Genomic DNA, 14,528 nt, shown 5'->3' with positions numbered 1-14,528 from the left:
ATTATATATGATTATATATTTGCTTTAAAAATAATGGATTTATCCATTGAATATACTCAACCATGTATTGGCTACTAAAATTATAAAAATAAGTTATTCAATGCAGACAAGAGAGAAGCCATGTATGCCTATCCTTTGAGATGCTTATCAATTGTTGATTCTGAATGTTCTAAGTGTTATTTACATCTTCTTTCCTTAATGGAGGGTCTATTTAACATTTTTCTCTCTTTTATTCTTTAATTCTCTAGTTTTCTCTAATTCTTGTGTTATATATATGTGTGTGTGTGTGTATGAGAATATGAGAAGATATTCTATGCATCAAATATATTAATAATAATTAATAATTTTATGCTTTGGTCTAATGATGCAGCCCTGTTGGAAGAGTGCTTGCTTGTCATGATATGAAATCCTTGGTATAAGTCCCAGCACTGCAGAAACTGAGTGTAGTCCTATAGTACAGGACTATAATAATAGCACTGGGTAGATAGAGGCAGGGAATTGTAAGTCCAGTATCATTCTAAGATATATAGCTAGTAGGAGACCAGCCTGGGATATTTGAGATTATATCTCATTGTTTTCTTTTAGAAAGTCTATAATATATATAAGCCATTTACACACTGTGCTAGGATCATATTTCTATGCTAAAACTGGAGATGTGGACACTAATATCTCATGTTAGCCTTGAACTTATTATTATCCTAAATTTGAACACATTCGGGTCAAAACAAAGTAAAGCTGAACCTTCGATAACAAGTTTGAAGTTTTAAATACCTTCTTTGATTTCTTTTTTTTTCTCTATTCTTTTTTTTATATTTTTATTAGGTATTTTCCTCATATACATTTCCAATACTATCCCAAAAGTCCCGGTACAACCCCACACTCCCTTACCCACCCACTCCCACTTTTTTGCCCTGGCGTTCCCCTGTACTGAGACATAAAATTTGCAAGTCCAATGGGCCTCTCTTTCCACTGATGGCCAACTAGGCCATCTTTTGATACATATGCAGCTAGAGTCAAGAGCTCTGGGGTACTGGTTAGTTCATAAAATTGTTCCACCTATAGGGTTGCAGATCCCTTTAGCTCCTTGGGTACTTTCTCTAGCTCCTGCATTGGGGGCTCTGTGATCCATCCAATAGCTGACTGTGAGCATCCACTTCTGTGTTTGCTAGGCCCCGGCATAGTATCACAAGAGACAACTATATCTGGGTCCTTTCAGCAAAATCTTGCTAGTGTATGCAATGGTGTCAGCGTTTGGAAGCTGATTATGGGATGGATCCCTGGATATGGCCATCTCTAGATGGTCCATCCTTTTGTCTCAGCTTCAAACTTTGTCTCTGTAACTCCTTTCATGGGTGTTTTGTTCCCAATTCTAAGAAGGGGCAAAGTGTCCACACTTTGGTCTTCGTTCTTCTTCAGTTTCACGCGTTTAGCAAATTGTATCTTATATCTTGGGTGTCCTAAGTTTCTGGGCTAATATCCACTTATCAGTAAGTACATATTGTGTGAGTTCCTTTGTGATTGGGTTACCTCACTCAGGATGATGCCCTCCAAGTCCATCCATTTGCCTAGGAATTTCATAAATTCCTTCCTTTTAATAGCTGAGTAGTAGTCCATTGTGTAAATGTACCACATTTTCTGTATCCATTCCTCTGTTGACGGGCATCTGGGTTCTTTCCAGCTTCCGGCTATTATAAGTAAGGCTGCTATGAATATAGTGGAGCATGTGTCCTTCTTACCGGTTGATTTCTATCTTAATGAGACTGAAAAAAAAAATCAAGCATTGACATTGGTTAATGAAATACTGAGTGGGAGGAGTTGGAAACCATCATAGTTAGGATTATTATTTTTATTATTATTATTTTTACTGTGATTAAACGCCGTGACCAAAACAACTTAGAGAGAAAGGAGTCTATTAGGTTTACACTTTCATATAATTATCCATCAGTGAATGAATTTAGGACAGGAACGCAAACAAGTTAGGAACCTTGAGGCAGCAGCTAATGGAGAGTACATGGAGGGGCTCTGCTTACTAGTTTTCTCCCAAGGCTTGTTAACCTACTATCTTATAAAACTCAGGATCACCTGCCTTAAAATAGTACCAATCACGGGGGCGGGGGGGGGCTCACCCATCAATAACTAAGAATATGCCTTACAACTAGATCTTAGGGAGGCATTTTCACAAGTGGTTTCCTCCTTCCAAAGGACATTAATCTGTGTCAAGTTTAGATAAAACTAACCAGTACAGCCATGAAATCATAAGTAAGCTCCATTCTAAGGGCATATCACTCTTAACCTGATTCAATGCAAGTGATATAATACAAGTATACCAGGCTTATAAGCACATAGAGCAATTTTAAAAGATTTGAGATGTTAAAAGAATTAACTAGGACTCTGGACTCTCATATACTGTTTGCTATTCTATTAATTGTAAAGTTTATTGTAATTTTTTTCACCTACTGTCTTACCTAGGCCCAATTTCTGTTAGTTGATTTTAGAATTTTAAAAGGCCTGTCATGGTTTGTAGAGTTGAAAGTATGTCTATTCTCTCCCAATTTCTTTGTAGGATGCTTAAATAAAAGTTTTGTGGCCCTTCCTTCCTTCCTTCCTTCCTTCCTTCCTTCCTTCCTTCCTTCCTTCCTTCCTCCCTCCCTCCCTCCCTCCCTCTTTCTTTTTTCCTTCTTTCTTTCTCTCACTTGATTGCTCTTTCTCTTTGATTATTTGTTTGTTTGGTTCTTTCTTTCTTCCTTGCTAGCATACAACTCAATATGTAAAAAAAAACTGGCTTTGAACTCACAGAAACTGCCTCTGCTTCCTGAGTTATGAGATTAAAGTTGTATGATACTATGATCAGCTAAAATAAATCATTTTAAGTTGTTAAAAAAATGTATGATTAATGTTCTTCTCTTGTAATCATTTTTAATTAATTAAGTAATTAATTCTTACACTCTATTTTATTCCCCTCCTTCCCATTCACCCTCTGACTGTTCTACATCCCATACCTCCTCCCCACACCCTGTCTCCATGTGGATATCCACACCCCCCACCCAACCTGACCTCTAAACTCCCTGGAGGCTCCAGTTTCTTGAGGGTTAGGTGCATCATTTCTGAATTAACCCAGACCCAGCAGTTCTCTACTGTACGAGTGTTAGGGACTTCATATCAGCTGGTGTATTCTGCCTCTTTGGTCATCCAGTGTTTAAGAGATCTTGGGGATCGAGATTAATTGAGACTGCTGGACCTGCCACAGGATTGCCCTTCTCCTCAGCTTCTTTCAGCCTTCCCTAATACAACAACAGGGGACAGCTGCTTCTGTCCATTGGTTGGGTGCAACTATCTGCATCTGAATCTTTCAGCTGCTTCTTGGGTCTTTCGCAGTGTGGTCATCATAGGTCCGTTTTTGTGAGCAATCCATACCCTCAGTAAATTATGAAATAATAGCCAGGCGTGGTGGCGCATGCCTTTAATCCCAGCACTTGGGAGGCAGAGGCAGGCGAATTTCTGAGTTCGAGGCCAGCCTGGTCTACAGAGTGAGTTCCAGGACAGCCAGGGCTATACAGGGAAACCCTGTCTCAAAAAACCAAAAAAAAAAAAATTATGAAATAATGTCTGGTGAAAATTGCTCAGGCTGGCCTTGAATTCACTGTATATACATGAAATTGAACTCACAACTACACTGCTATATATAGCCTCTGAAATAATTGCAATCACTTGCCTGTACCTTCAGGCTTGGCTTTGTCTTGCATTAGTTAAACCTTAAAAGCCATTCTTTGGTGTTCTGTTATATCATATTCATAAAATTTATATTTTCTTATTATTTCAGGTTTGCAGTAGTATTTCTCAATTATTTTTTTTTATTCTATAGGTATGACTTTTTTTTCCTGTACTACTTACATATACCTCAAGTGTGCCTGATGTTCATGGAAATCTGAAGACAGTGAATGCCCTGACACTAGAGTTACAGGAGGTTGTAGTCCACCACGTCGTAGCTAGGAACTGAACCTGGGTACTCTGTAAGAGCTCTTAATGATTGAGTCATCTCTCTAGTCCTGGAAGAAGTAGTTTTTAAACTGTGTTAAAAAATATATATATAACCACTTCCACCTGAACATGGTGGAGGGACCCAAGTGTCCCAGAGGACTTTCTAAGCCACAGAAGCCATAGCACACCTGGGACCTCCTGATCACAGGTGAGTGGAACGCAACATCAGCTCCAAAGAATGGAGGAGGGTCTTCTGTCAGCAGGAACAGGGACAAAGGAACCCCGCAATTCCTGTCCTTCCTGTAGGGGCCAGCCCCGCCATCTTCCACGTGAACCAGGCAGAGGGTGCCAAGGGCCCCAGAGGAATCTCCATGTCACAGGACCCCTCGCACACCTAGAACGTTGTGATCACTGGAGAGCACTTGGACGACAGAAGCAACAGAGCTTCTTGGACAGGGTTCCTTCAGACCTTCATCTTCAGCCAGGAAGCAGGGCTGAAGACCCAGTCCCATAGGCACCTTCCTTGCCAGAGTCCTACAGGGAGAACTCTGACCCCAGGACTCAGGAGGTGGATCAGAGCTCCAGAATTCTGGACACCTGCCCTGCAAGAGGAAAGCTTGCCTGCAGAGAGAGCTCTGACCACTGGGACTCAGGTGACAGTTGGACTCCCAGGAGTGCTGACAGAGGCTAACAGAATGAAAGGAGGAACAAGCTCCAACCAGAGATATCTAGAACATTAACACCAGAGATTACCAGATGGCAAAAGGCAAACATAAGAATCTTACTAACAGAAACCAAGACCACTGGGCATCATCAGAAACCAGTACACCCAACACAGCAGGTCCTGGATACCCCAACACACCCAAAAAGCAAGACTCGGATTTAAAATCATATCTCATGATGGTGGTAGAAGATTTTAAGAAGGGCATTAATAATTCTCTTAAAGAAATACAGGCAAACACTGCTAAACAGATAGAAGTCTTTAAAAATTACAGGAAAACACTGCTAAATAGGTAGAAGTACTGAAAGAGGAAACACAAAAATCCCTTAAAGAATTACAGGAAAACACAATCAAACAGGTGATGGAATTAAACAAAACCATCCAAGATCAAAAAATAGAAGTAGAAACAAACAAACAAACAAAAAACCCAAGGGAGACAACTCTGGAGATAGAAACCATAGGAAAGTAATCAGGAACCATAGATGAGAGCATCAGCAACAGAATACAAGAGATTGAAGAGAGAATCTCAGGTGCAGAAGATTCTATAGAGAACATGGACACAACAATCAAAGAAAATGCAAAATGCAAAAAGATCCTAACTCAAAACATCCAGGAAATCCAGGACACAATGAGAAGACCATGCCTACGGATAATAGGAGTACATGAGAATGAAGATTTTCAGCTTAAAGGGCCAGCAAATAAATATCTTCAACAAATTATAGTAGAAAACTTCCCAAACCTAAAGAAAGAGATGTCCATGAACATACAAGAAACCTACAGAACTCCAAATAGACTTGACAAGAAAACAAATACCTCTAGACATATAAAAAGAAGAACAAAAAAATGCACTAAATAAACATAGAATATTAAAAGCAGTAAGGGAAAAAGGTCAAGTATCATAAAAGGCAGGCCTATTAGAATTACTCCAGACTTCTCACCAGAGACTATGAAAGCCAGAAAATCCTGGACAGATTTTGTACAGACACTGAGAGACCACAATTGCCAGCCCAGGCTACTATACCCAGCAAAATCTCAATTACCATAGATGGAGAAACCAAAGTATTACATAACAAAACCAAATTCACACAGTATCTTTCCATGAATCCAGCCCGTCAAAGGATAATAAAGGGAAAACACCAACACAAGGATGGAAACTACACCCTAGAAAAAGTAAGAAAGTAATCCTTCAACAAAGCTAAAAGAAGACAGCTGCAAGAACAGAATTCCAATTTTGACAACAACAACAACAAAAAAAAAAAAAACAGGAAACAATTACATTTTTTTTTTAAATTTCTCTTAACATCAATGGACTCAATTCCCCAATAGAAAGACATAGACTTAAAACCATGGCTAAACTAACAGGACCCAACATTTTGCTGCTTACATGAAACCCACCTCAGGGAAAAAAGACAGACACTATGTCAGGGTAAAAGGCTGGAAAATAGTTTTCCAAAGAAATGGTCCCAAGAAACAAGCTGGAGTAGCCATTCTCATAGCGAATAAAATTGACTTCCAACCCAAAGTTAACAAAAAAGACAAGGAGGGGCACTTTATACTCATCAAAGTTAAAAATTTCAGCATGAACTCTCAATTCTTAATATCTATGCTCCAAATGCAAGGCAGCCATATTCATTAAGGAAACTTTAGTAAAGCTCAAAGCACACATTGCACCTCACACAATAATAGTGGGAGACTTCAACACTCCACTCTCATCAATGGACAGATTCTGGAAACAGAAACTAAACAGCGACACCGTGAAACTAACAGAAGCTATGAAACAAATGGACCTAATAGATATCTGCAGAACATTTTATCCTAAAATATAAGAATATACTTTCTCAGTACCTCACGTTACCTTCTCCAAAATTGACCATATAATTGTATTCCAAGATTTTGTCCCCGCCAGCAAGAACACACTCGGGACAACCGGAATCTTCTGCAGCAAAAGCTTTATGGCTTCTTCAGGAGGGAAGACCCCGACCCCAGAAAATGGAGTCGCTTATATAGCCCTCAGCCAGGGTGTTTTAGCACCTGATATGGCTTGTCAGCTCCTGATTTGCTGCTCGCCCATCACCCCACTATTACGCCCCAAGAATGGGCAGTGACTAGGAGTGAGTTCACTCTCGCACCTGTGTACAAGGCTTGTTTACTAGTTAGGCACAGCGGAGGCCAGCACCATCTTATAATGGCGATTGCTTGCAGGCACGCACGGCTCTCCACAGTGATTGCTCGCAGCACAGCTCTCAACATCTCCCCCTTTTTATTTTATTAAAATGAGGCTGGACTAGGTCTGTGTAATCATGTCCATCCGCTGTGGCTCCTGTCTTAGGTCGTTCCTCCAATGTCACAGCCTTTCCTGTCATAGGGTAACCCTATCGCCACAGGGCCCCATGTCTTAGATTGATCTGTGCATGAGGAAAGTTGTCCGTCCCTGGATACCACAGTGCTATGTGACAGTAACTACTAAATGACCTAGGGTGAACTCTACAAAAGAGGCCAGACACCAATGTCAACTAATTCTTGAGCATAGATAGCCAGATTTCGGGGGAGGCCCCTTGCTCAATGGCAGCAAGTGCTTGAGCTATCACAACCTTGTCATGTGTTTCTTGGGTTCTGAGCTTGCAAAGCAACCAGAGCATGAACAAAAGTCCACAGCAGGTGAAAACACCAAATAAACCTACCCCCACCCATTCCTTAAAATAAGAAAATGCAGATGAAATCCAGGAGAAGAGGCCCTCTGTAAATGACAGATCCACTCACGTTGAGTTGATCTTTAAAACTGCCACCCTCAGGGCCTCAAGAGTCTCATCAAATCCCTTGGACCAATTTCCTGCAAGATACAAGAAAAGCTGTCTAGACAGATTAGCTGCATAAGTAAAATTTTCATATTGGACACTGGTATTACACAGAGCACCTGATTTTCTTTCACAACCCAAATGGGCCATCTGGTATAGAATGCCTATCTGTTCCTCCGCCAGGTCAAGGTGCTGATTCACAATCATCAGCCCTCCCTTTAACTTGGTACTAGCAGAATTTTGGACAGTGATGGCGGCATCAGCCAGATCTGCTGAAAGCTGTTTTAATTTTGTGCCTGATTGAACCGCACTAGCCATAGCATACCCTGCAGCTGTAGCAGCAGCTGCACTGGCTGAAATTGCTATGATCACAGCAGCAGTAATGCCAAAATCTCCCTTTTGTAGAAACAGAGATAAGGTGGAGGGTGTTTCCACCGGAACAGGGATCTAACGTGGGATCCGTGCCACCATGGCACAGGTGTTCTTTGTTACATCCAAACATTGAGAAATCCAACAAGAATCATTGGAACAGACTTCAAAGGAATCATTTGAAAGAATAAACAAGAAAGGGGGGTAAACACAGACTTGGGTAGATGGATAATTAATCTGGTTTACCAAAGTTTTATTGAACCCAGTGATCTCTACACTGGTATTAGTATATCCATAAGAGTCCTGGAAGACATCATGTATTCCCCAAAACTTAGCAAATCTTGAGATGCCAGTAAAAGAAGCCTTTCCAACTGCTCCTCCCTGGATAAAGACCAAAGCATTGAGTCTGTACAACTGCCATTGACTCCACAAAGCACCCACTTGTGAAAGGGATACATTCTAAAGTCCTGTAGGAAAAGTCCCTTTTTCAGAACAAATTCTTTCTCTGGGTCATCTATCATGTTGGGAGAAAAGGAAAAGGTTTTACTCTGATCTGCCCAACGAGTGATGGAGGATTGACAATCAGACCAAGGCAGGATTAGCCCTTCATCTTCCAAGCTACAATGAGGGGCTATTTTTGGTTGGTGGGGACGTTCCTTGTCTGAAAAGTTAGGTGGTAGAAATGTACCATTAACCCAAATTGCCTCCTGCCAGAAGGTCCGATTTGTAAAGGTTATATCTACATTGGAAGTATCTTGGGTTGTGCTCACCCAACCTCCTAGGTGCTCATTAAACCTCCCCAAAGCTCGGGCTGTGAGGTCGATACATTTTCCTGGTCCATTAATTTGAAAACATAAAGAACCCTGTTCTAATAAAGAGCAATTTTCCCCTAATGGTGCTCGTGTGGGATCATAGGGTAGATATACTACTATACTATACTACTATACTACTAATGTTTTATTAGTAGTAAAGAATTTTGGAAAAACTATAGCATCATGGCGAACTGGCATTGGTTTAGGGAAAGTCGAGAGAATGGCCCATCTCTGTTCGCCCCTCATACTAGGAACCTGAGACAAGTTCAGCATTGTCAGGATCAGGAGCAGTCCTCGGGAGGTCGGCATCTTCCACACCATCCTTGATTACTATCTTGCGGGTGAGTCATTCCGGCAGCCAAAATGGGTTGTCTTCACTCTGTGGAAAAACACAAACAGCTCCCCTGGATCTTATCAAAATAGGATCAGGGCCTTTCCACAGACCAGTTAAGACATCCTTCCATTTGACCATTTCTTTTGTTCTATCAAGGTCTGAGCTATGTCGATCAGCTGCAGAGCGACCTTGCTTGTCAAGATTCAAAAAATTAAGTGTAAAGAGTGCCATAGATACAGCTACTCTTGCTTGGCACTGAGGGCAGAGTCTCATCAACTCCCCGCTTTTGTTTTATAAGACTTGAGTGTACGATGGGCACGTTCCACAATGCCTTGTCCTTGAGGATTATAAGGAAGGCCAGTCAAGTGAGTGACATCCATTTGATGACAAAATTGCTGAAATTTAGTAGAGGTATATGCTGGCCCATTGTCAGTTTTAAGAATTGTCGGCTTGCCCCAAGCACTCCAAGCTTCTAAACAGTGCTGTATAACATGAGAGGCTTTCTCACCTGTTAAAGGTGTAGCAAACATAACACCAGAGCAGGTGTCAATGGAAACATGTAAATATTGATTTCTTCCAAAGGAGGAAATGTGAGTGACATCCATTTGCCAGACCTGTAATGGTCTGATGCCTCGGGGGTTTACCCCTACATGAGGAGTAGGCAGAAATTGACAACAGTTTTGACATTGGGTGACAATGTCACAAACTTCTTTCATGGTTAAAGTGAAACAGCTGCATAATGTTTCAGCCGTCACATGGAAGCATTTATGAAACTCCCTTGCAGCCTCTGCCTGTGAGGACAGAGCAGCAGCCACGATTCTAGTGGCTTTGTCTGCCAAGTCATTTCCATGAGACATGGGGCCAGGAAGGCCAGAATGAGCACTGACATGAGTAATATACACAAGATGTCTTCCATGTAACAAGGCTGACTGAATTTTCTGAAAAATGTGAGCAAGCTTGCTAGAGGGTCTAATTAAGCCAGCAACTTCAAGTGTATTAACTGCATTGACTACATATAAGGAATCAGATACAATATTGAGCAGTCCTGGAAAAGTTTCAAGGGCTTCTAGAGCTACCAAACACTCTACAACTTGGGGTGATGTCTCATTATATTGTTTAGATGTTACTTGGCCATTTACTACATATGCACCTATACCAGATTTGGATCCATCTTTATACACTACTACCCCATCCAGAAGTGGGTGTTTGGCTGTTATTACTGGAAACACTATGGCTTCGCTTAAGGCAAATTGTAAAATTGGATGTTTTGGATAATGATTATCAATTTTTCCTGAATAAGAGGCAACCAAGACTGTCCAATCGTTTGTTGTTGCTGCCAGGGTGTTTGAACTTGAGCAGAAGTATAAGGCACAATTAGCATATGAGGTTCTTTCCCAAAATGAGTAATGGCTGCTTTTATCTTCCTAAGTGCAAGTTCAGCAACTGCATTAGGATACCACTCAATGATTTTTGCAGGGGAAGCATTAGGATGAACCCACAATAAAGGCTAATTTTGCCATAAGACTGCTGTTGGTAACTGTGCAGTTTTTAATATACACAATTCAAATGACTTTGACTCATCAATGGGTTGTAATTGAGTATCTTGTAAGGTCTTTTCTATCGTTTGTAAAGCTTGACATGCAGCTGAGATCTGGGCTTATGCCCCCCAATGGTAATTTGTCTTGTTATTAGCTTGTTGTCCCTGACCTGTAAGCAACTCAAAAGTCCATGTTACTTGGTTCCCTTCAACATTGGCATTGGCCCTTGCCTGTGCTTGGCAGGAGTCTTGCCATAAAGCTTTCCATTCAAAATACATTCCCATGTTAGGAGATGCGGCTTTTAGTATGGTCATCCAATCGCCAGGGGTCATTGCCAGAGTCGCAAGCCTTTCAACTTGGGCTACAGTAAAGTTGGCATTGACTCCATAGTTACGGACTGACTCCTCAAGCTCTTTAATCTGTATATACTCCACCGGGGCGTGAACACGTCCGCCATTGGCGCCTTCAAAGACTGGGAATGCTTGCTGCACTTTTCTCTGTTCCTCTTTTGAAATGAATGAGTCTGAATGATACCTCTGTACATAGGGCGGAGGTGCACTAGGACCCAGAGGTTGTGGATCCGAAGACCACGCAGCGATTTGACATTTGTCTCTAGCTGCTTTCATGTTATTCTGTAACTGATTAGCTTGTCTTTCATCTGGCTGGTACTTTTCTCCCTCATAGCGAGATGCTTCCTCCTCTAAGTCTGTCTCCTCAGAGGAGCTGAATTCCTTATCCGATCCTGAGCTACTGACAGCTAGTGCCTTGAACTCATCTAATGGCGGGTTAGAGGCTCCTTTCCTTATGTGCCTCTCCAGCTCAATCTCTCTTCTTCTCTCCCTTTCCATCCCTTTTTTTAATCTCTCCCAAGGCATTCTTTCCTTTATATCTCTTTTCCTTGAGCTCAAGCCCCGTGGATATGCCTAAATTCTTCAGTGCACTTTGTTTCCTCTCTACTTTTACTCTCTGTCCCCACTCTGTCTTGGTAGACTGTCTTGAATTTCGTCCAAAACTTTCTGCTCCGCTTCAACCATTTGCTGACAATCCTAGTCTGTTAAGCACAATCTTACCAGTTTTCACAACGGCATGAATCCTGCTTTAAGTTTGCCATTCTGCTGTTCCCTAACTAGATCTCCTTTCAGTTTATCCCACGAGGTGACAGTTGATGAACCTGAACAAGCATACCATGGTGCCACATGGTCTATCTCCATGACAAATCCCTCTATAGTCTTAGTGGCGATTTTCAGGCCACACTGCTTCAGGACCGACCTTAACTCCACTACTACAGAGTGGGAGATTCCCATTCTGCTGCTGTCCAGTCCTGACAGCGACTGAAACTGGTCGCTGTCCAGGTGCTGTCCAGGCCTGACTGCAACTGAAACTGGTCGCTGTCCAGATGCTGTCCAGGCCTGAACTCGACTGGGAACCAGTCAGCAGTTCCAGCGGTGGAAGCAAAACGAAACCAAAAGGAAAAGTGCAATCACCGTGCAAACAATCAAAAGGGCATCTAACTCTGGAGAAATTTCAAGACTGTATGTACCTTACAGAGCCTTACAGAGCCTTATGTCCCGCAGTTCTGGTTCCGCCCAGCGAACGAGGGATCTCCCTTGCGCTGGTGTGATTGTAGTTCCTGGGTCTTCGGTGCCACTTATCCTGAGCTTTTGTCCCCGCTGGCAAGAACACACTCGGGACAACCAGAATCTTCTGCAGCAAAAGCTTTATTGCTTCTTCAGGAGGGAAGACCCCGACCCCAGAAAATGGAGTCGCTTATATGGCCCTCAGCTAGGGTGTTTCAGCACCTGATATGGCGTGTCAGCTCCTGATTTGTTGTTTGCCCTTCACCCCACTATTACGCCTCAAGAATGGGCAGTGACTAGGAATGAGTTCACTCTCGCACCTGTGTACAAGGCTTGTTTACTAGTTAGGCACAGCAGAGGCCAGCACCATCTTATAATGGCGATTGCTTGCAGGCACGCACGGCTCTCCACAGCGATTGCTCGCGGCATGGCTCTGCACATAATTGGTCACAAAACAGGCCTTAACAGATACAAAAATATTGAAATAATCCCATGTGTCCTATCAGATCATCATGGACTAAGGCTGATCTTCAATAACAACATAACATGTGTAGGGGAGCAGGGCAGGGGGAGGGTATAGGGGACTTTAGGGATAACATTTAAAATGTAAATGAAGAAAATATCTAGTAAAAATTGAAAAAATATATAACCTAATCTACCTTCCTTGTCATATTTTAGTATGATGTTCATCTTAATCATTTAAGTGTTAGTATAGTCTCACATTGTGTTACAATGAAATCTTCAAAATGTTTTTCATTTTGTAAATCTAAAACTCTTTATGTATTCAAGAACATTCCCTCAATTCTGGCTTTTTTTGTTTAACAGCTCATATTTTATTTTCAAAGATTCAGTGAATTTAATAACTTATACACATTAAGAGCAATTATACAGTATTTGCTTCTCCATGCCTCTATATTTTCACTTACCATATATTATTTATATATATCATAGCATATGTTAAAATTCTTTTTCTATTTAATGCTGATATTATTAAATTGTGTTTATAGATAATATTCTTCTCATTTGCCAATGAACTTGGAGTTGTTTCCATCTCTTGACAGTTGCAGTCCCGTTGAAGCAGAGTTCACACATTTCCCAATGCAATAGGAAAAGATGAGGACATTTTTGGAGAGATGAAAGTCTCTGGGAATACAGGCATTGAGTACCAGCAGCCAAACAAAAATGAATACAAGTCAATATTTGGGACATAGACAGTATGAACTAAGTTTTAAAAAATCCCGCAAATATTACCAGCAAACAAGTTGAAAAATTCTAAATAATAATAAATTCTAAATTTTAAATAATCCAAGTTTCTAGCAACATATCGGGTTCTGTCTCTTCAGATAAAAGTAATATGCAACAGGCCCTTTATTTTATTTGGATGCTAGGAGTTTTTATATACCAAGAACTGGGGTGTGAAAATTCTACATAGAATGTTTTAGGGACTGATGTTTATCAATATCCATATGAGTAAGAGGTTTATGTTGTAGAACCACAGAAGCTATTAATAGTGTGGGAATTGTTTATAAATAAACAAATCTGAGAATAAATATATGGAGAAACAATCTCTCTTTAAACTTTTATTTTTTGACTGAAAAGAAGAATTGATGAAAAATGAGTATTGTCATATACTCCCTCTGTGGTAATGTTCTGTGGCCATGAAGATGTCAGGATGGTGATGACATTGTTTGGCACACACAAAAACAAACAAACACAACTTCCCTCATAATGGTAAGCTCACCACAGTTTGCTACCCTTGGAAACCCAAAACATTTTCTGCTGCCTTGTCACTTCTCTGCATCATTGTCTTTTTATTAAAATATTGTATAAGGCCAAGTGCCAACTAATCTTTCAAAATGCCATCAATTAGCAATACTGAGTGCAATACACATTATTGAATTTTAGTGTTCTTTTTCCTTATTATTTTTTTTCTTTTACCAGTGTAATTTTTAGGATCACAGCCACAAACATAGATACAGGGAAAATAAAACTGTTCATGCTTTATATTGATTTCTATAAAAATGATGGCATGTAACATGAAAGGGGGTGCAGAAATCATCAGGACCCTTGTATCAGGTGGAAACTTCTGTTCTCTAAATTCACGTAAATGCTGGGGCATCACATGAGGATTTAAAAACAATATAAAATCATAAGCGAAATATGGTATCTGAATTTTTTTTTTGACAGTAACAAAGAAATTGATTGGAATGGTCAGGTCCTGGGCTACGATTCATCTTGAGTATATTTCATATTAAATTTTATCTGTTTTACATAAAATATAAAATAGGAAAGAGTCATTGATGGGTGAAACACATTAACATTTCAACTTAGAGCTTAAAAGTGGTTATTCCTTTGAATACATTCTTAATAATGGAAGATTTTCTTAAGCATTATAACTTTCTTT

This window comes from Mus caroli, unplaced genomic scaffold (assembly GCF_978045245.1).
Source record: "Mus caroli unplaced genomic scaffold, Mus_caroli_1 scaffold_5, whole genome shotgun sequence".
NCBI lineage: Eukaryota > Metazoa > Chordata > Mammalia > Rodentia > Muridae > Mus > Mus caroli.
This window is presented reverse-complemented; position numbering follows the sequence as displayed.